Here is a 25,008-nt window from a genome sequence, read left to right on the forward strand (position 1 = left end):
ATATGTAGGAATCGCTATTTTTTTAGCAATTCCTACATGCCTAAGGAATTGCGATTCCTAAATAACGATTTCTAAAATATCGCTATTACGGAATAGCAATTTCCAATGTTGATGCATGTGCCCCGTAATGTTTACATCACAAGGCAATCTGCATTGTGAAAATCAGTATGGAGCATGCACACTAACAGCAGCATGATGAAAGAAGGAGACGTAGGAATGCACAACTCCCAAGCCTAAATGGCGTCCGCATCAGAATAATTATGGAGCACGTCGTACGACATCTTCTGCACAAGGAATGCACTATAAGAAGAAAAGCTGCCTGACTTCCGTGTCATAAAACAACATAAACGCTATCTCTGTTGTATAGACCAATTAGTATTTTCTCACCCAGCCATGAAGCAGAAGCTGTATAAATGGGGTGATAACGATGGGTTCCACCCGTTGCAACACTCATGGCTCCTGTACAGAAACCAGGGGTATCCTGCCACAGCTGCTGGGGTAGAAGAAAAGAGCTGCTGCTTGCTGCCAAATATGTTGTAGGAAGCCACGAACAAAGTGTATAATACACTTTTAATGGTTAAAAGGTAACAGCCCAACAACAAGCATCTATTCTGGTGCAAATGCAACCAACAACTCACAATAAGCTACGGTAAGAATCTAGAACATTCATATGATAATATAACAGTGCAAGGTAAAACCTTGTAACATTTGGACACAAACATGTTACCAATGATATGATGCAACGTATAACTGTGGGTCATTGGAAAAATGATGTGTTGATCCACATGACAAAGCCACATTTCATGACCTGTTCAATTGTTTGTAATCATGTGTCGCTAGCTGTGGAAAACGCGTGCCTAGCTTGCACAGAAATGTAGCACTTTCAACATTTTGCAACTCTATTTCTTCTCCTTTGACAATCACAATGCTGTCTTCGGTTATACGGGACATTTTTTGTGCCTGTTCCTATGTCATATTGTCAGTTGTGCACATCCTGCTCCTGCTCCTTCTCCTCAAGCAGTGCAGGTGGAAGATCTATACAAATCTGGCTTAACACAAGGAAGTAGTATGATGCAGCCTGCACATTGTCCTTGTGGTTTGTCTTTTGAAACTTCTTTTGTGGTAGCTGTGGAATGATGTATTGCATTTACTTGTGGCAGGGGGTCTCATTTGTGCTTTCTCATGCATGAAGAAGAAGCTGCCAAATAGTGCAGGAGCACTTGCTTGTTCATCAATCTATGTGGAATCAAGAAAGCCAGGCATGGAAAGACTTAAACATTAGTTTTGTAGACTTTTGGTGTGGTGAACATAACAAGCATTTGCAATGCATTAGGTCTCACATTTACGGGAAGACAAATTGCATTGTAAATGGTAGGCATCACGGACAACGACGGGAAGGGATGAAGGCATGGACAATGGGAGGGAGGGCAGGCAGGGGGGCAAGAAGGCATGGACAACGGAGGGCGGGCGTGGGGAGAAGGTACGGACACCGGGAGGGTGGGGGAGGGGAGAAGACACGGACAACGTGAGGGAGGGTGGGGGGGAAGAAAGCACAATTACTTAGTTAAGAAGGCACCAAAGCATATTGTGTCTGCAGTAGGAGAACCTCATTAAAGAATAGTGTTCACAGTCTAAATAAGACGTACCCCATAACAACCGAAGTAAAAGGGCCAGTCGCCATGGGAAGTGACAAATGAAGAGGAGGCGGTATGAAGGAGGGACTAACAGGCCTATTGATGAATCAGAAGCACGCATTTAGGACGGACAATGACACAAGCCAATGGCAAATATGGGTGGAGAGTGGGTGGAGCTTTTATTCCCTACTCTTCTACAATAAGTCTTGCATGCACACTGGCTCTAGACTCGACCTAAAAAGCATTGCCAGTGTATTTGCTTTAATCCGATCCCAGGCCATTCGCACTGGACTGTTGCAGCAAGAAAGTGATGGGAAAGTTATATTTTTTGTGCACGAAAATAAGGTTGACACCTAATTACTGATTTGGGCGGAAATGCATCTGCATGGCCAGCTAGATTGTAGGATAAACAGAATGTTATTTGCTTTGGGTTCATGGCCAGTTAAGGAAGATACCAGGAAGTAGGAGGGACCAGGCCTTGAAATCCTATTTATAATTTGGACTAGCCCTTAAAAGACAAGGGCTCAGCACTGCTAACTTGCATGGATAGAATGTTCTAGAGGGACTCGTGTTTGCAGTAAACGGGATTGTATGTGCTTAGAGCATGAGTGTGCAGAAAATCATTATGGAAGGGCAAAACTTGAGGGCAGTGATGTTAGAACGATTTTCTAACGTCGAGTGCTTCTCTGGGCCATCAGCTAACTGAAATTCTAGGAGTTCCAAAACAAAATCCTGGTAATACTGAAGGAATGCGTAAAACAAATTTAAAAAAAACACTTTAAGTGGGTAGCAAGTGTTTGTGGAAGGGAAGCAATGAGAACGTAGTCCTAGACTTTTTTAGAAAATCTTTTTTTAATGGTGTATCATGATGCATAATTCCTTAAATATATGAACACATTGTGTCAGTTGTTACTAAGAAAAGATATTTTAAAAGATGCTATTTACAAACCAGAGTTGTTTTAGCTATGTGTTCACACAAGTAAACGTGGATAGGTCGTTTTTTCTCAGCCTTACAGCAAAACTAGGCTGTCACCACAAATGAAAAGGAGTCTCATCTTTAGTATTTGTAAACTTGAAAAAGAAGCTACTTTTACATTGGTGCCATTCATGTGTCTCATTCTTGCATTCCCTGTAGGAACCCATCACAAGAGTGTCAAAAGTTTGTTATTACATCTCATCTTTTGAAGCACATAATGTAAACGTAGATAGATACGCATGACAGACAAATGTGTAGTGGGTTGTTGAAAGGTGTTCTCTGTGGTCTCCTTAATTATCACTGACCTTTACTGCATTGGAACAAATAGCTATGGCTGCATGAAATGAAAGTGATTTAATTAAAAGTGATTAAAAGGCCTCATTGTTTTTCATTATCTTTCTGACTGGCCTCCATGTCTGGGGTTACTGCAACAGCTGCAGCACCGCTAGTTCTCACGCCCCTGCTTGAGGGCGAAATGAGAAGATTCAGCAGTGGCTCATCCACTAAGGTGGAGGAGCGTCGCCCCACTGCTCTTCCAGCAGTTGAAAGAGGAAAAATAAAATGATAATAACGTAGCGTTATTATCATTTTATTTTTCCTACTGCAGTGGCTCAGTTGGGGTTGAGCTGTGCTCCGTGATGCCAGAGCACTACAGGGGGAGGAGGGGTTGTTAGGTTAGAAAATCCCACTCCTGCAATGCACTCGTTTTATGCAATATTAGGTACTCGTTTATGCTATATTAGGTTAGCAGTGTGTGGCCAAAATATACGCCATTTGTATTCACGTTATGCAACCCACTAAGTTATCCCTGCAACGTGCAAGTTTTAGATAGCCAGTGTGACTCTATTTTGTATTTCGTAATCCCTATTAGGCTGCTTAGGCTGTGTCTGAACTAGACCTCATTATTCGTATTGCTTGCCTCAGCAGAACATTGTATTTTGTTTTTATTTTCTCTTCTGTTAAAGGCTGTTGTCTGACTTACTAATGAATAGGCCATTCTGCCCTCGCAAACCTACCCGAGTGTGTAGTTCGGCTCCCACGTCAGGAGATGCTGAGACTCAGCGTGGTGACCTCAAACTACAGATATCATGTACCAATCTGGCAGGTGGTAGCTCATCCCTCTGTGCCTCGTTTTTCATGTTCAGACCTAGCCGGTAACTTTACATTGTGGGCGTGGTTAACAGTTTCTTGGCGAAGAATGATTACTCACTGCAGACTGTTGGGGTCCAGTCCCTAGGCAGACATCTTAGGGTGCAGGTCAGATTGGACTCCTCTGCAGAGTATTGCTAATAAATGTAAGTTTCTATTCTCTACTGTCTGACCGACTCCTCATTCTTCGGAAGGCATAGGGGGTGGTTGTAATTAACCCGGGTGGCCCTTGAGGGCTACTTCCTTCAGTTGGCACCTGAACAGGGACCCCGCAAGGTGCTCTGACTCGCCCGTAATGGGGTTGTAGGGTCGGGGTGAATTGGTCGGTTGGGCGGATCGGGGTACCCCACACAAACGATCTTGGTTCTCGCAGCTGCACCACCCGGCTGATCAGGCATCTACTAGTCAAGTGGTCACCGGCTGGGGTCCTGAGAAGGCGAAACCTTGGAGTTAACCGTTTGGTCCGAAGAGTTGGCGGTGGGGAATAACTTAACTCGACCTGAGTGCACCAGGTGAGTGATTTCATTCTTGGAGAATGGCGCCATTCTTGAAAGGCACGAGCCTATGGGCTGTGTCTTGGTACAGTCTCCGGACTGTCTTGGTGCAGTTTTCGAACTGCCATGCTTGAACGGCACAAGCCGACGGGCTGTGTCTTGGTACGGTCTTTTGGGCTGTCTTGGTTTGCACTTGGTGAACTTGTTGGCCCTTTCAAAAGACACAGACTGTTTGCAAACAATCTGCCAGGCCAACTGGTAATTTGGTCCTCCTTTGAAAAGGTCTGGGGCTAGAGCCTGTCTCCTTGAACTTGGTACAGTCTCCGGACTGCCGGTAACGGTTTTTAGACTGTTTTTGGTTTGGTTCTTGAATGATTTTTCTCTTGCTAATCTTTCCTTTTATTTTTTTGGTGTTATACTTGTTCGTTGGGGACAGTGTATGTGTCTTATATTAAGATGCCTTGTTTAAGTAAGTTAGGATGTTTTGGATGTCGATGTTGTTCCACTGATGCTCGGCTGGAAGAGAGCCAGCCTGTGCCTCCGGAGGGTTCCCCTAATTTTGACGTATATGTCAAGCATGGTATTGACCCTATTATGTTTAGCACATTGTGGAATGAATATACAAGGGACAATGCTGAGCTACAATGGTCACTCACTGGTTCGTTTGATGAACAAAAATTGAATTTCTTGCAGGACAAATTGTTTGCCAAAAAGAGTACTCAATCGATGTTTGATTCTCTAAGAATATGGCAGAAGGAAGTAAAGCAATGACGTATGAGAGCGGAGGAAGAGGCCCGGAAGAGACAGACGCAAGCTATTACGCAGAAAGCAGTGGCCTATGAAAGACAAAAGATTGAGAAAGGCATAGAGTGCGCAGATAGAAAGTTTTGATTGCAGACTGAGAAATGTTATGTTACTAGAGAGGAAGGTGATGATTTTGTTTGAAGCGCTATTGGTTTTTGTCCCCCACCACCTTATGCCCCTGAATGGATATACCCGACGGTTCCGACATCCCAGTCTTCGGCCCCTAGTGCCGCCCTCTCTACTGTTTCTGTTTCTAGCGCTTCAGTTTCAGCCCGGCCCCACGTGCTTCTCTTCTACTCACAAAATTCACAGGGGTGGGCGCCGTTACCTCGCTTGTCCTTTCTATTGGTTCCGTTTTGACTGCTATGCCTTCTTTCACCCCTACCACACTGTCTCCCTACATGATGGTACCTGTCTCTGCGTCTGCTCTATCCACCTTGAGTGTGACATCCCAAACACTGTTGAATGTTGAAACGCCTGTGCATGGGAAGCATGAAGCAAATTGGGCAGCAGCGCGCGACCGCCTGGAGAAAGTGTTGGTGCGTTCTGCTGTGGGTAATGGCAGATAGTGGCGAATCAGGCGGCTCAGTGGGCCCGGAACCCGATCTATAGTGTGGAAGACATATGGAGAGAAAGATTATGAGCCCTTCATACATCAGCATGCTCTTAAGCACATGTCAGCCACATTAATAGGACTGTGGGAGAAGCGTTTCCAGGGTTTTGCACCGCAGATCATCTATGATATACTGGACAGGGTATATGCCACAGGTATGGCTCCCAATGATGTTTTTAGTAATGTAACGACTTTGGTGGGTTAACGGGGCAGACTGCTCCAAAAGGTTCAGACGATAGGAACGCAGCATCCCATGAGGGAGGTACATTCCATTTACCATCCTGAATTAGCAGAACTGCGCGACTCCACAGACACTGTAATAAGACCGCAAGTCGACACTCGGTTTCAGGAACAGTGGATCTATACTCCTTGGAAGAGGAGTGAGGTCCTTTCCCTAAAGAGCCAGTTACCGGACCCTCGAAAAAACCCGACTGCATATTATAAAGAATTGACTGAAAGCGGAGCTCCTGGCTTTGCCGGGGCATATTATCACTTACATGCACTCCCTTATCCAGCCGAAGCGAGAGGACTGGGATAAGTTGACTGCGTGTCGTCAGAAGAAGGATGAAAGCGTGTTGGATTTCTTTACCAGATTTAAAGGGGTGTTTTTAGACTTTAGTAGCCAGGACTTGCCACAGGAGGGTGGTGTTCATTTGTTTGTTAACAGATTCGCCACTAACTTGATCACCGAGATTGTAACCAGTTTGCAGGCTTCGAAAAGTACTTGGACAACCTCTTCCCTGTCAGTAATATTAAGTATGGCACAGTACTACGAACATAGAGAGAATGAGGACTAGAAAAGGGTAGAGAAAAAGTCAAAGGATTTGAAGACGAGGGTGTTGATGAAGCAAGTTGCGAGAGGAAGTGGAAGAGGAAGAGGTTCGGGGTTGGCCCAATGGCTACCACGGTCTAATAGGAGTGGTGCTTCGAGTGCGCCCATTGGGCTCAATCAATGCTCTTACTGTAAGTAGGAGGGACATTGGCGGAACGAGTGTCCGGAGTTGTTGCAGAAATGTGGGGCCCGAGAGGTCGAGGTTTTAGAGGACTTGGATGAGGAGGAGGCTGAGGGGAGATGCAGTCAGAGAATACATTGCACAATCGACAGAGCGGGAACTATTTTGATGACCCCCGAGGCAGACAGTACTATCATGACGTTTATGACATGGATGAAGTGACGGTGTTGTCTCACAGCTTGGACAGCCTCGGGCAGCGCAAGAGACCAGTTCCGGTGCCTGTAGATCAGCATGGACCCTATGCCACTGCTGATTTACAAGGTACAACCGAGAAATTCTTAGTTGATACAGTGGCTATGAATAGCTCTGTTTCCCGTTCACTGGTCCCAGGGCAGCTCTGTCTGGCCAAACCAATGTTTCGGTGAGTTTCACAGGCATGCCGGTCATTAGCCTAATTTCCAAACCTCTTGCTTTGACCATTGGCCCTTTTACAGTGGATTCACCATTTCTGTTGACGTCAAATTGTGGGGAGAATCTGTTGGGATTGGACTTGTTAAAAAGGTTGCATGCAACAATTTTTTGTTTGTTCTCCAGTCGGCGTTTACATGACTGTTGGACCACAGGTGGCCCGTGCCAAACAATGCCTCGCAAAAGATGCCCCCCTCACCGCTGAGTTTAAAGATGTGCCACGTACACTGTGGGCTACAGGAGACACGGATGTAGGATTACTCCAGATCCCACCGGTCTCCATAAAGATTAAGGACAATGCTGTATTGCCACGTATTCCCCAGTACAAGATATGCCAGGCAGGAGAAAAGGCCTTATTGCAAACAATACAGGATTTGATTAAGTCCGGTGTGGTTGAAGAGACAGTGGTGAATGTGTGTAATAACTCTATTCTTCATATTCTTAAAAATACATCTTTGGATTGTTCCGATGCCCACCCTGATGTTTACCGCTTTGTAATTGACCTAGAGCAGTGAACGAAATAGTGGTTGCCCAGTACCCTGTGGTTCCAGATATTACCGCAATTTTGACAATGATTCCCACGTCAGCAAAATTATTTTCCGTGATCGATTTAAAGAATGCTTTCTTCAGCATCCCGATCCATACAGATAGTAGATATCTGTTTGGATTCGCAATAGCCGGACGGAGTTTTAGATTCTGCCGTGCTCCACAAGGCTATACAGAAAGACCTAGTATCTATAGCTAAGCTTTAAAAACTCAATTGGATTTTTTGGAACTTCCCCCTGGTAATGTGCTGTTGCAGTACATTGACCACCTCCTTGTAGCCTCGTACACTGAAGATGGTTGCAAAAAGGCCACAGTCAACAGGAGGTCACCTATTTAGGTCACCTACTGTCAAAAGAGGGTCGCAGACTAACACCTGAATGCATAGCTGCTATTACTAATATGACTGTATCTAAGACCCAAAGCGAGGTACGTGCGTTCATTGGTATAACTTTGTATTGTCGTCATTGGATCCCTAACTATTCCTTACTAACAAAACCCCTTCTTTATCTGACCACCAAAGATGTGTATGAATCCTTGTCTTGGACACCTGCGGCCAGCAAGCTTTTGAGCAATTAAAGGTTACGCTTTGCTCTGCTCCTGTGCTTGGTACTCCTTTTGTGTACATAGAGCCTTTTGTGCTCTACGTACACGAGGCAGATGGTTGCGCGCTTTCTGTTCTAACACAGGGTTTTGGTGGTAAGCAGAGATCCTGCGCTTATTTCTTTGCTATTCTCGATAACATCGCCAGAGCGCCCCCGAGCTGCCTGAGAGCTGCCGCGGCGGTGGCAGTGTCTGTCAGACAATCTGCAGGGCTCGTCCTTGATACTGATCTCACAGTAATGGTACCTAATGCTGTGGATACGCTATTGAATAAGACGCTGCACCTTACTAGTGCACGTCTGACTGGATATGAATTAACATTGTTTGCTCTGCACATTACCATCAAACGATGTGCTACTCTGAACCCAGCCACGTTACTACCCCTCCCTTCGAAAGAAAAGGACAATGATGTCCATGATTGTTTATTTTGGACTGAGGAAGAAACGAAAAGACAGGTAGACTTGACTGATGTTCACTTATCTCACCCCCAAGGAGAACTATATGTCGATGGCTCTTGTTTCAAACTACCAGATGGCACTACCACTGCAGCCTATGCATTCACAACATTACACACTGTAGTTGAGAAATCCTGTATCCCATACCAATCGCCCAAGCTGCAGAGTTGGTTGACCTCCTTGGGGCTTGTGAGTTGAGTGAGGGACTGGCTGTTAATGTCTCCACCGAAAGCCAGTATGCTTTTGGGGTGGCCCATAATTTTGGCGCCTCTGGGCGGAGAGAGGGTTCCTTACCTCGCATGGGATGAAAATACCGCATGGCCCATTGATACTTAGACTGTTATCAACATTGACACTTCCTGATAAATTGGCCATAATAAAATGTAGCGCTCACAAAGCCATCACAGACGATGTTGGGAGGGGAAATGTGTTTGCAAACCAGACAGCTAAGGAGACAGCTTGATCAAAGATGAAAAAGATGTTTGTGGCAGATCCCGCTAGGTGGGTCCCAGACAATGGAATGTTCGAAAACACATTGAAAAATGTCAGGGAAATACAGAGGCGACCATAGATGAATGGGCAACATGGAGGAGAGTACAGGGCGTTTGGATGAGGACAGGTGCTGGACTGATTTGTCTGGGAAGCAGAGATGGTTGCTGCCAAATGCCTATCTGCTCCCTGTTGTTACCATGGCCCACGGTCCAGCACACATTAGCGCCAAAAGAATATGCAAGCTACTGGACCCAGTATGGCAGAACGATAATATCTCCAAGGTAGCCACCCACCTAGTGAAACACTGCGTTATTTGTTTGAAGCATCATCCTGGGAAGGGTACTCCTACACCGGCAGGTAACTTTGCACCGCCTTCCTTCCCTTTTGAGGTTCTCCAAATGGAACGAGTTAACAACCTGATGTATGTGAGAGTAGTGATTTTTGCTTTCAGTAAATGGATTGAGGCTTACCCCACTAAAGAGAATACAGGCATGGCAACGGCAAAGGCACTCTTAAAGGAGTTCTTCCAGCGCTATGGAATACCACGTGTGATCTGGAGTGACAACGGAAGTCACTTCAATTCAAAAGTCATTGAATTGGTGTGCAAGGGTTTGCATATAAGCAAAAGTATCATGCAGCGAACCACCCCCAGTCAGCAGGCCTGGTTGAGAAGTACAATGGTACTCTCATATCGAAACTAGCAAAGTTTCAAGAAAGCACCTGATTGCGATGGTCAGATGCGTTACCTTTGGCTTATTATCTACCAGGGCGAAACCGCATTCTAGAACTAGGTTGTCCCCGTATGAGGTGGTCTTTGGGTGCCCCGCCAATGTTTGGGGCGTCCCAAGACCCAATCGCTTTTCCGAGATAGAGTACCCCTTGCTGATAGATATTCTGTATGAATTGTCTAAAGATCTTCGTTCTATTCACCAACAGATTCACGCCACTGTTCCCATTAAGGTGCGCGCACCTCTCTTACTGTGAGCGTGCACTGCCGTATGTGCAGCGCGCACACACACAGGACATCCCACAAGAGAGTCGCGCCGCTGCTTTAAAAAAGCGAGCGGCGAGAAAATCAGTCACTTCCTGGTTGCGGTGATGTGCCGGAGGAGAGTAGGGACTCGGGAGTGCAGGTAAAGCTGGCATTGGGGCTTGGGGGTTTGTGGCTGTTGGCACTTGCGGGGCAGATTGTGGGCTTTTGTTTAAGTATTCATGTTAATCACAGCCCCTTCACGAGCTGTGAATTAACATGAATACTTAAAGGAAAACCCAGAATCTTCCCCGCACCACGCTTTACAAACAAAAGAGTAGAGCAAGTTGAAAAACACAGCGTATCCTCATAGCCGGCAACATTACGAAAGTTAATGCAACCGTTCTACTTCTGGTGAAGTTGGCTCTTGGCCTATCTTGTACACTTTAATCTGCTTTCTTGCAGCGTAGTTGTACACAGCCTTCAGACCACTGTGTCATTACTGCCTTTGTTATCTCCTCAGGTGTCACAAGGGTAGAATAGCTTTGGCAATTCCCTGAACCTTTTAATCTGGTCTATACAATACATTAATACTCTGCTGACAATAAAGAAATGTAAATTATATCCTACAGATCTCCAAAGGCTCTTGAAGACAAAAAGCAATTTAAATGTCATGAACACAAGGCATTATGTGCACTGCCATACGTTTACTTGTTTTTAATTAGATAACTATCTTCGGCAAAGTAATGGCTACCAGAAAGCTATCGTTCTGTGACAATTCTGTAATCTCACCTCGTGTGTAGCTTAATAGAGAGTGTCAAACTTAATGTCCGAATTTGGTGCTGAAATCTTTATTGGTGCCAATACTCTTTAGAAACTTCAAGAAAGCTAATATTTCTGAAATTCCGAAAATGTTTTTGTGATCGTATATTTCTATGTGCGATAAATATGGCCAAATGCACCCTGGTTGATGGCTACATCAAACCTTAGGTTGAAACATACGGTAGATAAGAGAATGCTTCTTTATGGTGGCTATGCACTGCTGATATACCTGTTGATAAACCTCTCCATAGGGACAATACGGCATGATTTTGGTGCTGGACTCCTAGCTACTTTTAAAAATGTCTATACATTGTAATGAAAGTATCAAGCGGCCAAACTATGATTTAAGGATTTAACCTGAGAAAAGCACAGAAATTGGATCCTCAACTCGGATTACCCCTCTCGCCATCAGTAGGTGTGGGTGGAATTTATAGCTTCTGGAATGAAGATATCAACATCTAAATGAGATGCAAACACTAGATGTACCACACTAATACAGGGGCAATAAATAGAATGATCATGAGTGACTTCTTTAGATTACACACTCGCTTTGATGATATGGTATGAGTAATGGAGTGCGAAAGGTGTGCAGAGCTTCCCTTGTCACACTTTCTAAGGTTATCTCAAGGCAAAATGCTGGTATTCTACCCATAATACATGCTCTAAAGTTACAGTATGTCGAGAACAGTGTTTCCCTCATTGTTTGATAAAGCTCTGCTATTCAGCTCATGTACTTTTTCTGGAACTACCAATGTTTTTCTTTCCGTGAGAATGACAATCCTACAAGCCTACTGAAGGTGTTCCATATAAATGCCAACTCCTTTTCTAACTAAAAATGTTATTTTAACTTTCTTTTAAAACTGCATTCACGATAAAGAAAGTTAATTGAAAATTTAAATTCAGCTAATGTTTTCTCCTTCATTGTCATTCTCAAATGCTAATATGCGTACTTAGGTCATAACATGTGTCATGTTTTTGACTTTAAGAACAACGTCAAAGAGACACCAAAAGTGGACCTACTTGCTGAGTGAGGGAAACTATTCCCCCACCCATCAATCCAGGTTATGCAGTGACCAGCAGTTGTGGCAGTAAAACTATTGTCCAGATTCATAGGCCTTTTTACTTCTGCCCATGAAGAGACTGTCTCCCAGCTCTACCCAAAGGTCCAGAATCTATGGATCTGGGGTCTGTTTCTGTGCTGCACAAAACAGTGGGCCCTACTTTACAGATCTGGTGGTCTTCATTTCTGATATACCAGCCTGTTTTTCTGTCAACAAACTTGTGATCCTAGTGGGAGGTGTATTGGTCTTTCCTTCCATCTGAGGGACAAGTTGGTCTTTTCTTCCTCAGTGAAAATCCACTATTCTTTGTCATTTGCCCGTTACTTCCTGCCAAGAGGACCAGATGTATGGCTTAATTTAAGACCAGTCCTCAGATCCGATTTCTACTTTCGACCTGTCAGAACTGGCCTGACTGGGGACTCTTGCTCAGATGCCCTTAAATCTGACTAGCAACCATGATAGGATGTTTTCACTTTTTTAAATAAATGTTTGGAGTGACATTTGGCGCTGCACACGCGTGTGGTCTGGTTCCTGGTGCCCATAGCCATGGTTGCAGTGCACAGAGACCCTCCACTGCTGCACACAGAGGAAAAAAATTAGAGGGAACATTTATTCACGCCACGCTGAAACCAGTACCAGAGGGGCCCGGGCATCAGCTACAGCCTGGGGATCTTGTCCTTGTGAAGAAATTTCAATGGGAGAACTGCCTGGAGCCAAGGTGGAAAGGGCCTCTACTTGTCCTGCTCGCCACCCACACCACTGTGAAGCTTGAGGGCTGAAAGCATTGAGTCCATGGGACTCAGGTCAAAAAGGTGCCTCTCCCGCTTCCCTATAATAGGTGGGTTCTCAACGGCATTGCTGACCAGGAAGAAAAGCAGGTGCCTGGCTTTGTTCCCTTCTCTGACACCCAATTGAGGTGGGCGCAGACGTACAAATAAAGTGACGCAGTCTTGTTGGAGGCGGTCCCACCACAAATAAAGGCCGCCCTAATAACACCGTTTTTAACACACCGGAATGTGAGTCTCAATGCCTATCTAACCCTGAGTTTCAACCCCTTTTTGTTGACGAGACAGTTCCTGAAGCAACAAGGTATAACCTGAGGTCCCGAAAGAAGAACGGTGCACCAGCAGAACAGTCCAGGAGTTAGGGAAGGACTTGAGCTTAGGACGTAGGTGCTGTGCCTAAGGTGCCTGTATTAGATTAGAGTGAGCTACACTGGTGCACTGCCCTGGACACTGAACAGGATCGTTGAGGGTATTTGCCCAGGAGGGAGGGTGCCCTATCCTGAAAGAAGAGGATTTGTTTTCCAGCAAGGGCTGCGATTGCGCAGCTCCTCCGTGGGAGTGCTCATAGCACGGTCGTTGATGAACAATAGAGGCCTACCAGAGAGGCTCTAAACGGACGCTGGGTGATTTGTACCCCTCTGGTCGGTTGTATTTTTGTGGCTCCAATTCCTAAGATTCCTTTCCATGTATCCATTTGGCCATGCAATTATGAAGGAGGAACAGCCTCTGGTGACACCTCCATTACAGCAGAATGGTCCTGGGTGGTCTAGTTGGTCTACTGGGAGTAAGATAGTAGTGGTAGTGTTCCTTCTCATAGTAACGATAACACTATTCAGGGTTGTGTGGCATTTAGAAGAACAGCATCCTGTACATGCTCTGATAGGGATTACTCTGAGCATTTGTTTGTTACACTGGCCCGCATAAAGCGAGACATAGACAGACTTATGCTCAAAACGCATTTCTACAGATGCTTCATCAGGTACACAGAACTACTAATGCTATGAACTGTTGGGTGTGTGGTTTACTTCCCTCAGTCATGCAAAAAATGATATGCTGGTATCATTGCCCCTGTCATATTTGGGTAGCGGTGAGGCCTGGTTCCAGTTGCTTTTTCTGGTATATATGCACTATCATGCCGACACTATGAATATGGTGCAGTCTGATTACGAAGCAGTGTTGGAGTATATAGTTGTACACCAAGGTTTTCAACCGGGGGCAGATGGCAAAATATCACTGAAGACAGAGCCATGCCCATCCCTGTGATCAATGCAACAGCTAGTTTCTGTGTTGAAGACTCAGGGAACGTCCCAGCAGGGCAGAGCAGTTGTAACTACACATACCGATTGAATACTACTAGTAGCCCACCCTTGCTTACACCTCCAAATGTATTCTTCATTTGTGGAGAACAGGCTTATACATGGCTTCCTAGGGGATGGTCTGACCGGTGTTATGTCTCTTTTCTTTTACCCCCTGTTTACATTGCACCATCTAATTATCACAAGGGTCATAGGCTACAGCGTAGGGATCTCTATTTGCATTGAGTTACAAGGGTTGTCATTCCAGACAATATTGATCAGACAGATACCTCCCTACAGCAATTTACTGACATAGTGAAGGACATTCTGCTTTTCTGGGGTCCCATATTTAATAGTCGTAATATCCATCGCCTTGCCAGAGTAGTTGAGGGAGTTATTAATACTACTGCAGGTACACTGACTAATCTTACAGTCGAGCTTTAGGCTACGAGGCTTGCTGCTTTTCAAAACCGGATGGTTTTAGATGTCATTCTTGCTGATAGGGGTGGAGCCTGCCGTGTCATCGGCAGCAGCTGTTGTGTGTACATTCCTGATAACGCCACTAATGTGTACTCCGCAATACAGAAATTACACAGACTTGCTTCAGATATTCATCAGGATAATGGTTCATGGTCCCTCTCATGGTGGCTCTGGGGTCTGCTGACATCATGGGGTTGGAGGATACTACTTGCCCTAATAGCTATCGCAGGTGTCATCTTCACATGTTACCTTTGTATTATTTGCCTTCCAGCATGTTGCACTTATTGTGCGAGTAAGCTCACCCCTACCCCATAACTATCAGGACATGATAATAAGGTCTCTACCATGATGATGCAGGATATACAGAGCATAATGCTCATTGATGAGGGCATTTTTGAATACTAAGTGGATTCTGATACCCATGTGCTACCATATTCTTCTCTGTAACTTGAGCGACTATACATTTTCCTCCTCCCTACTTACAATTGTAAAGACCATAACGGATAGCCCAATAAAGCATTTAGCCGCCCATGCTAAAAGGAGGGCTGTTAGGTTTGAAAATCCCATTCCTGCAACGCACTCATTTCATGCCATATTAGGTACTTGTTTTATGCTATAATAGGATAGCAGTGTGTGGCTACATAAACACCATTTGTATTCACTTTATGCAACGCACTAAGTTATCCCTGCAAAGAGAAAGCTTTAGTTAGCCAGTGTGTCTCCATTTTTTGTTTGTAATCCCTTTTAGGTTGCTTAGGCTGTGTCTGAACTAGGCCTCATTATTCGTATTGCTTGCCTCAGCAGAACACTGTATTTCATTATTATTTTCTCTTCTGGTCAAGGCTCTTGTCCGACTTACTAATGAATAGGCCATTCTGCCCTTGCATACCTACCCGAGTGTGTAGTTCTGCTCCCATGTTAGGAGACGCTGAGACTCAGCACGGTGAACTCGAACTACAGATACCATGTACCCATCTGGCAGGTGGTAGGTCATCCCTCTGTGTCTCTTTGTTCATACTCGGCCCAGGCCCAGGCCGGTAACTTTCCATTGTGGGCGTGGTTAGAGGCTTCTTGGGAAGAATGATTGCTCACTGCAGACTGTTGTGGGGGACCAGTCCATGGGCAGACATCTTAGATTGGACTCCTCTGCAGAGTATTGCTAATAAATGTAAATTTGTATTCTCTACTGTCTGACCGACTCTTGATTCTTGGGAAGGCATAGCGGGTGGTTGTAAGTAACCTGGGTGGCCCTTGAGGGCCACTTCCTACAGGGTGAGTGCACTCTGTAAGTACGCATGACGCATTGGCCTGCCCTCTTGGGGACTCTTGGAAGACGAAGAGGACCGGTAGAGGCTGCGGCCGGTGCAATTCCAGGTAAATGTGTTTTGTTTCTTGAAATCGTTTCATTCCCCCGTCCGGTAACAGCCTCTACTAGGAAAATTCTTATGTGAGCACATGCATAGTGTTGCAAGCTCACCTGCTACCACATCCTCCCATCATCTCTTCAACATTTCTGTGAACTGGTATCTGGACATTGGCATTCCATCAATGTGGATAAATAATGCCCTTGCCTGTCCCTATGAAAAAATGGCAGTATACTCTTCAAGTGCCTGTACAAGACAGCAGTGGGAGTCAGGTGCTCTGTTGATAATAATGTGCTCCCCTTGCACACTCTTCTCTGCCCTTGAGAATGGCAGGGTCAACCACCTCTCCCGCCATGAAGGCTCCATAGAAGGGAGCCAAATGGCCTCCCTGAAAAGCAGGGCTTCAAATTCCGACGGGTACACCCCCAGGAGCTTGGCCACATTAATTCCCAGCTTCTGCACATCATATGGTCTCCCCCTTCAAGTCGTCGCCAACCCCTCAATGCCTTCTTGATCAGAAAAGAGCTAGCCCAGTCTGTATGACCCTTCAATTTTTAAGGCAGAATAATGCCACCAGATGTTGCCTTGTGTAAGGTGCAAATCGGTCCTCTTGCCTCAATAGAGCAAGGCATGAGCCTAATGATGTCTGGGAGAAGAGTTCCCCTCTGCCCCTTGTCCCATTAAAGTCAGATGGTGATGAAAAGGCCCCTAATAGCCTCTTTTGGCTTGGGTGCTATGCTAGCTGTCACAAGGTCTGGTAGGGCATGAAATCAAGCTTCCATTGATGGTCTGGGAAGGGCATAGTGAGTTCTGTGGTTTTTGGATGGAAGTATCTGAATTCTTGCACCATAAATCAATGTAGAGAATCAGCAGCATTATTCAACCCCCCAGGTACATGTCTAGACACACATATGGCACAGTAGAATTATCTAATTTAGCAACCTAAGCACCATTTTACAACTAGCCTGGTGATGATTTATGGAGCAAAAGCCACACAAATGATGGATGGAATGCGGAACAAATAAAACACACAACCTCGGTCAAGAGATCTGGTTTAAATCTATTGTTCTTTTGCTCAACACGATTGCTCCCGCTAATGCAACACTCCCCGAGGGTTACTCGGCTCTTTCAACAATTTTCAAGAGGACTGTCAAAGTACCCGGGAGGCGATCGGCCAAGTAACTGCACTTATACTGCCTCTATAACCATATCTCTTACCTGGCAGCTGAGGATGTCCCCGAAGAAGAACTCACAGAGAGCGACGCGGCACAACAAACAGCCGACAAGACCCATGGCAGCAAGTGTACGAGCGAACGGAACGAACGGAGCATCAACAGCTGAGCTCTCTAACGGCTCAATCAGCACCGAGGAACCTGCGTCAAAGAGCAACAGACGCCCTCCTATGGAGACAAGAAAGGCTGAAACTGAGTCCTTACAGGCGAAAGGGAGTGCTAGTAAACAAATACTGAGACCGCCGACCCTGCTAGCTGAATCATTCCGAAAAGGACCGGATGGAAGCTTAACCATCCCAAAAATAATGAAATCTCCGGTAAGAGGGGTCGGGGTCGGGGAGCACAGTCAGGAGGCAAGACATGCAGCTCTCCACAAAATTTAGAGATTACAACTCAGAATGTCGCTATTACAACTACGAATAGCGGGGAGGGGGTTAATACTAGCAACCCACACGGGGCCAAACAACAAGAAAAGATAGAAGCCTTTACATGTATTACCCCCCCAGGACTTCAAACGATCTCTACTGATTCCACAAGGGAGCACACAGAGGCCGCCATAACAGGTGGTCTAGAAATCTCCTCCCCCGACGCTGATCCAAACTTAGCCCCGACACCGTTCTCTCTGGGGGTTTTCCCCGCCCACTCGGACGTACCACTCACTACAGAGCTCATTGATAGCCCGCAAGACACAGGGACATCCGGGGCAGAAGCACTTGTCATTGAACCCACTGACGACACGGCGTTGGGTTCTCCTGCGAGCCTGGATACTGCGTTCGGAGTAGAAGATGAGACCAAATCAGAAGACGAGGTTGGCAAGAATCTAATGGACGGCCATTATACGGATACGGATACGGATCTTAAGACAAAACCTCGAGTAGTAAAAGGCCGAAAATTTAAAAGTAAGCTTCGGGCTAAAAAAGGATCTAAAACCACTATATCAAATCAACCACTTACAAACAATACTCAGAACTTAAAGAAGACACGCGGGGACAAAAGTCCATTAAGAAAATGGATGGAAGCCAAAAGCATAGTAAAAAACATGACGCAAAGACTGTCAGGGGCAAGCACGATCGAACCTATTTTCACAACAGAAACTCTGTCCTCCCCAGATAATCCTGCTACATCAATAGCAGAAAATGACGTTTCGCTTAATTTTTCATTAGATGGCTCCATCTCACAAGAACCGCCATTGTCTCAAGTATATGTGGCCAATCCCTCAACGGGTACAGATACAATCCCGCAGCCTATTGTTACTACAACCCCTACACCAATAAGTCATACTCTCCCCCCTCCTATCAAGGATCCTATCTCAGTTGCAAGTACTCTTTATCTATCTCAAATGGACCCCGTATATATCCCCAAAAAGAGACAAGGCCAGGCGCTGTCTGACTCTTCCTCAGTAGATACTATTCTCCGGCTACTGAACGATCAAAGAGCCGAAGCTAAAGAACATTATATCCAACTGAGGGAGGACAACAACAAAATGCGAAACTCGCTGGAAGAACTCGCAGCTAAATTGGGGGGGATATCTCAAGATATTGTTGGACTCCAAGAACGAGTTGTAATGATCGAAGAATCAAATACAAATATAACCACTACTGTCGAGAAGCATGATACTCAACTGCAGATATTGTCCTCAAAGATAGAAGATTTGGAGAATCGGCAAAGACGCTCCAACTTGAGACTCTTTGGGATACCAGAGGGTCGTGAGGGAGCCGACCCGAGGGCCTATCTTGTTGGATTACTGCAGAAAGCTTTTCCGGACCTAGCAGACTGGGACTGGGACTCTCAAATTCAACGTGCGCACCGTCTCCCTCTGATTATGAGAAAGAGGGATAATCAGTACCCACGTCCTTTTATAATATGTTTTGGAAATTTTTTACTTCGCCAAGCAGTATGGCAGAGAGCAAGACCCAACGCCCCAATAACCTTAGACGAGCTTTCTTTCTTTGTTCGATCTGATCTTAGCAAAGAAACAATGAACAAACGATGGCAGTTTCGCAAATTGATTGATCCCATCAAATCTAGCGGTGGCCAGGTATACTTGCAGGAGCCGGCTTGCCTTAAGGTTATCAAGAACGGCCGCACTCATTACTTCAATTATATCAAGGAAGCGGAAGCATATATCTCTAGCTTCAGCACAGGCACAGATAAGACTTAGCTTTGACATATAACTTATAGATGCCGACTTATCACTCACGGGAGGGTGGAGCTGGGGGGCCCCTCTGGAAGACCCGCTACATGCGCTGCCCATTTCAGCGGCAGCTTAACTCAAGGGTGGTTCTTCCCCGGTTCGGGGGCGGAACCTGGGTGGATGGGGGAGGGGAGGGTGGGGGGTTTTGGGGAGGGTTAAAATCATTAAAAAAATGTTTACAGGCTGATCGAATAAACTTCATTGTACACATATTAGTTTTAATTTTTCAATCTATACTTATAAGCAAATGGGAATGTGTAAAGCCATTCGGTAATACAGTTAAGTTCTCAACTACTTACAAATGCATGAGATAAAGCTCTTGGCCTGGAATGTAGCCGGGCTTAATAGCAGAAATAAAAGGTTACTGATCTCAGCAGAACTAAAACTGCATAATCCCCATATCGCCCTTCTTTCAGAGACACACATTGTTGGGAAGGACAAAAAAATACTTAACCAACTTGGCTATGACACTGTGGTGTGTTCCACATTTGATCATCCCATAAGAGGGGTTGCGATTTTAAAGGATAAACGATTTAAAATCGATATACTGCAGACCTTCTCTTGCAAAAATGGCAGATGGGCAGCCGCTCAGTTTAGCTACGAGAACTATAAATTTGTACTATGTGTTGTTTATGGTTCCAACACAGATGAACCGATAATTTTTGATCAGCTGAGCACTAAACTTTTGGATTGGGAGGGAGAACTCATTATTATGGGTGATTTCAACTGCATCATGAATTATAAAATAGACACAACCAGCTTCGGTAGCTTTAAAAGGATGCATAAAACTAGGTCCTCTATTCTCGAAATATGTCGCATCCATAACATCAAAGATGCTTGGCGGTATTTAAATTCAAACCTACCAGGATACACATACTATTCCGCACCTCACAAATCTTGTTCAAGATTGGACATGGCATTGGCCAGTGATAACCTATTAAAACATAGCACTATGGATATATGCCCCCGAATCTCATCAGACCATAATGCCATAATCCTGGCCATTGCTATATCACATAGGAGGCCCCCGCCCAGACCGTTCTCCTTCCCTAGATATTTAGTCACAGACGTGCAATATTTGACTCAGCTTAAATTACATCTGACGGAATTCTTGGAAATCAATACCAACACAGCTATATGTATCACGGTTTGGGACACTTGCAAGGCTAGTATGAGGGGATTCACCCAAGCATATCTGATTAGACAAAACTCCGAACGCAAAAAAAACAGCGTCCAGATAGTTTCCGAAATAAAGACTCAAGAAGAATTGTTGGTTTCTGCACTACGATCAAAGTCACCAACATTTACAGAAACAGGTCTCAAACTTACCTCACTCAAAAACAAAGTCAAAGCTAAATTTATTCAAAAGAGCAGCGCAAATATCCATAAATTTAAAATAACACAATATGAAGGTGGGGATAGAATCGGCAAAATCATGGCCTATAAAGCTGCGGAGGATAGAGCTCGAACATTGATTACCAACATTCGGGGCAATGGCAACAAAATGTATAGTCAACCGACGGATATAGTGGAACAATTCGCAGACTACTATAGAACTCTATATACTCCAGAAAGCACACCAAATTTAGAAATAATACGGGACTATCTGGACAAATATTCAATAAATTTGCCGACTGATTTAAGTATGGAATCACTCTCGGATGTTATCACTAGGGCAGAATTATGCCAAGCAATAGACCTACTACCGACAGGGAAATCGGCGGGGGAAGATACAATACCTCTGGAACTGTACAAGGCATGTTTGGATGAACTGGCCCCCCTTCTGTTGAAGGTAATGCAATATGTCGGGCATAATGGCAAAGCCCCAAAATCATGGAATAAAGCAAAAATAATTTTTTTTCTAAAAAAAGACAAACCAAAGGAGGAGAGAGGGTCATACCGACCTATATCTCTAATTAATACCGACGCCAAAATATTCGCAAAAATTTTGGCTTTAAGAATATCACCTATTCTGCCCCCATTAATTAATCCCCAACAACACGGGTTTATAATCGGGAGGGACACAACCACACACGTGAACACGGCTATTACAGCTTTCGATGTAGCAGAAACAGAATCCACCCCACTCGGAATGATCTTACTGGATGCTGAGAAGGCTTTTGACCGTGTGGGATGGGATTACCTTTGGTGTGTCCTCTCCAAAATGGGGTTTGGGGGGCAATTCTTAAGAGGTATACAGGCTCTGTATGATAACCCTACGGCTTGTACCTGTTACGGGGGTCTGACCTCTACAGACTTTTCAATCTCACGTGGAACCCGTCAGGGATGCCCCCTCTCTCCCCTCCTTTTTGCTCTCACGCTTGAACCATTTTTGTCCGCCCTTCAACTTCAAACTCAAATCCGTCCCTTTAGATCAGGTACACAAGAGCTAAAAATAACAGCATATGCCGACGACATCGCGGTCTATTCACAAGACATAGTGGAGGCACTGCGAGGCATTGCTTTTGAGGCCGGGAAATTTGGGACAGTTTCCGGATACAAGCTCAATATCCAAAAGACTCAAATCATAACTAACTACATCCCAGCTGTTGCGGTCCCTGAGATATGTAAAAATGTAACTTACTTAGGAGTCAAATTAACCGCCAAACTCCAAGAAATTAATAATATAAACTATAATGAACTAATTAAATCTACTATACTTACACTTAAAAAATGGCATAGGCTTCCTCTGAATATAATCGGAAGAATTAATTTAATTAAAATGAAGGTTCTGCCTAAATTTGTATACTTATTTCGTTCTATTCCACTAATCCTAAACAACGCCTTCTTTAAAAGACTTGATGGGGTACTCAGCAGTTTCATCTGGGGCTACAAAAAACCTAGAAGGTCGTTGAATCTTTTAAAAAATAGCACGAACACCGGTGGACTTAATTTTCCTGATTTCAAGTTATATTTTTGGTCCACATTTGTTTTACGCATACGTTCTCTACTAAACAGAGGAGGCGCTCTTTTTTTTCATTTCTTTATGCTAAAACAAGATTCAAATATGTTTCTACTACGAGCTAATGACCCCAACTATTTTAAAAGAGTCAAATTTAAGACCGCAAGAGACTTAAAAAAAATTTGGGACAATATACTAACCTACTGTAAAACCAGTTTATTCCACTCAAAATTACCTCTATGGGGTAACCCTGGGCTTCCAGCAATTTTCTACGAACAAATCGACAACGGTTGGGCAAGGCTGGGCATCAGAGTATTAGGGGACCTATATGGCACGCAAGGGTTTCTAGATTTTAATGCCTTAAAACGGCTTTATGATCTCCCTGAAACTATGCGATATAAACATCGACAGATGCATGACTATCTGATCAATAAAAAACATCTCGTGGAAAACTCTGATAGCGATATATGGAACCACTTATATTCCACAGAAACTAAATCTGTAATAAGTAACACCTACAGCCTTTTAGTTAGTTTTAAATCAAACGACTGCTCCAAACTAGCTGACAAATGGAGCAGGCTACTAGGCTCTAATATTACACCAAAGGACATAGAACGATCTTTTTCAAATATTAATGAAAATGTACGATCCTCAAGTTTAAGGTTACAACAACTCAGAACGAGCTGTATGTTATATTACACTCCAAAATTAATTTCCAGGTGGTCCTCTAATAATTCTTTAAATGATCGTACAAAATGCCCTAAATGCTCCGCTCACGCAGTAGACTTGGATCATATGTTGTTTTCTTGCCCCACTTTTGTAGATTACTGGAGGGATATTCAGAAGGTTCTTGAAATTAAACATATTCAGTTGCCTCCATTTTCTGCTGGATCGGTCCTATTAGATATATATCCTATTTCTCTCCCACAGCCTGCTCTGGCCTCAATTCTTATGTCCTGTGCTAAATTAACTCTGGCCAGAGCCTGGATTCGCCCTGACCCACCAACTGTGTGGGATTGGTGGGTGCTGGTAACCGAGATTCACTCGATGGAGTTAGCATTAGCTAATCTTAGGGGGACACGCTCTCTGATGAAATATAAAAAGAATTGGGGTACGTTTATGGAATAGTGTGATTTTTCCCCTCTGTTCTGGATTGTTTTTTATTCTCTCTTCTCCATTTGTCTTGTTTGCTTTTTCTTTTTTTTTTAATTTATTGATTGTTAAAATAAATACATGTTTTAATGTATGCTATATCCTTCAGCCTGTACTCAAATAAAAAAAATTAAAAAAAATAAATAAAAAAAAAAAGGGAAAAAAAAAAAAAAGCAAATCAGTCTTGGCCCTGCTCCTCATGGGAACAGTCCAGCCTGAACTGCCAAGCCAGGTCCTAGCTGGACCAGAAACAGGCATCCTGGGACCGGTTTCGGGGTATTGCCCCTCATCAGCCAAGCTAACTTGGATTCAGTGGCACAGTGAGCCTGGTGCCCATGTCATGGCATACCCGAAGCACTTAGAGCGAGAAGGCAAAAGACACATAAAGGATGGACGGAATGCGGAACAAATCAAACATTTACCCCCAGGCAAGAAATCTGGGTTAAATACATCTTTCTTTTGCTCACCGAGCCACCCCAGTTTAGACCCAGCCATCTGTAAGCACAGTCTTGATCCTGCTCCGCATGGGAACAATCCAGCGTGAACTGCCAAGCCAGGGCATTCCTGGACCAGAAACAAGCATTCTGGGACCGGCTTTGGGGTATCACCCTTCATAAGCCAGGCTAGCTTGTATTCCGTGGCATAGTGAGCCCGGGACCCAGGTCTGGGCATACCCAGCGCTATTAAGATGAAAAAGCATAAGACACACAAATGATGAACCGAATGCTGAACAAATCAAACATTCGCCCACAGTCAAGAGATCTGGGTTAAATACATCATTTCTTTTCTTTCTGGATTCAAGCTAGCCTTGCTAAAGAGGAGTGATACCCTGAAACTGGTCACAGGATGCTTGTTTCTGGTCTGGGGATGACCTGGCCTGGCGGTTCAGTCTGGATTGTCCCATGAAGACTATCAACTCGGGCCCATGCGTAAATAAGATACAAGAGCTGCTGGCAACAGCTGAGGAAAAGCAAAAGCCCCATCCGCAGCAGCTCCTGGTCTTGCTCTGGGGTCTGTATCGTGGCATAGGGAGCCAGTGGTGCTTGTGCCAAGGAGGGCAGGAAGAAAAAGTCCAGGCCAATTTTGTTGGCGCTGTCTAGTGCCCTTGCCCACTGCCACCTCTTTTGCTCACCATGCCACAACAGTTTAGACCCAGCCATATGCAAATCAGTCTTGACCCTGCTCCTCATGGGAACTGTCCAGCCTGAACTGCCAAGCCAGGTCCTAGCTGGACCAGAAACAAGCATCCTGGGACCGGTTTTGGGATAGTGCCCCTCATCAGCCAAGCTAGCTTGGATTCAGTGGCACAGTGAGCCTGGTACCCATGTCTTGGCATACCCGGCGCACTTAGGGCGAGAAGGCAAAAGACCCACAAATGATGGACGGAATGCGGAACAAGTCAAACATTTACCCCCAGTCAAGAAATCGGGGTTACATCCATCTTACTTTTGCCCACTGAGCCACCCCAGTTTAGACCCAGCCATCTGTAAGTCAGACTTGATCCTGCTCCTCATGGGAACAATCTAGCGTGAACTGCCAAGCCAGGTCATTCCCGGACCAGGAACAA

This window comes from Triturus cristatus, chromosome 3_2 (genome assembly GCF_964204655.1).
Source record: "Triturus cristatus chromosome 3_2, aTriCri1.1, whole genome shotgun sequence".
Taxonomy (NCBI): Eukaryota; Metazoa; Chordata; class Amphibia; order Caudata; family Salamandridae; genus Triturus; species Triturus cristatus.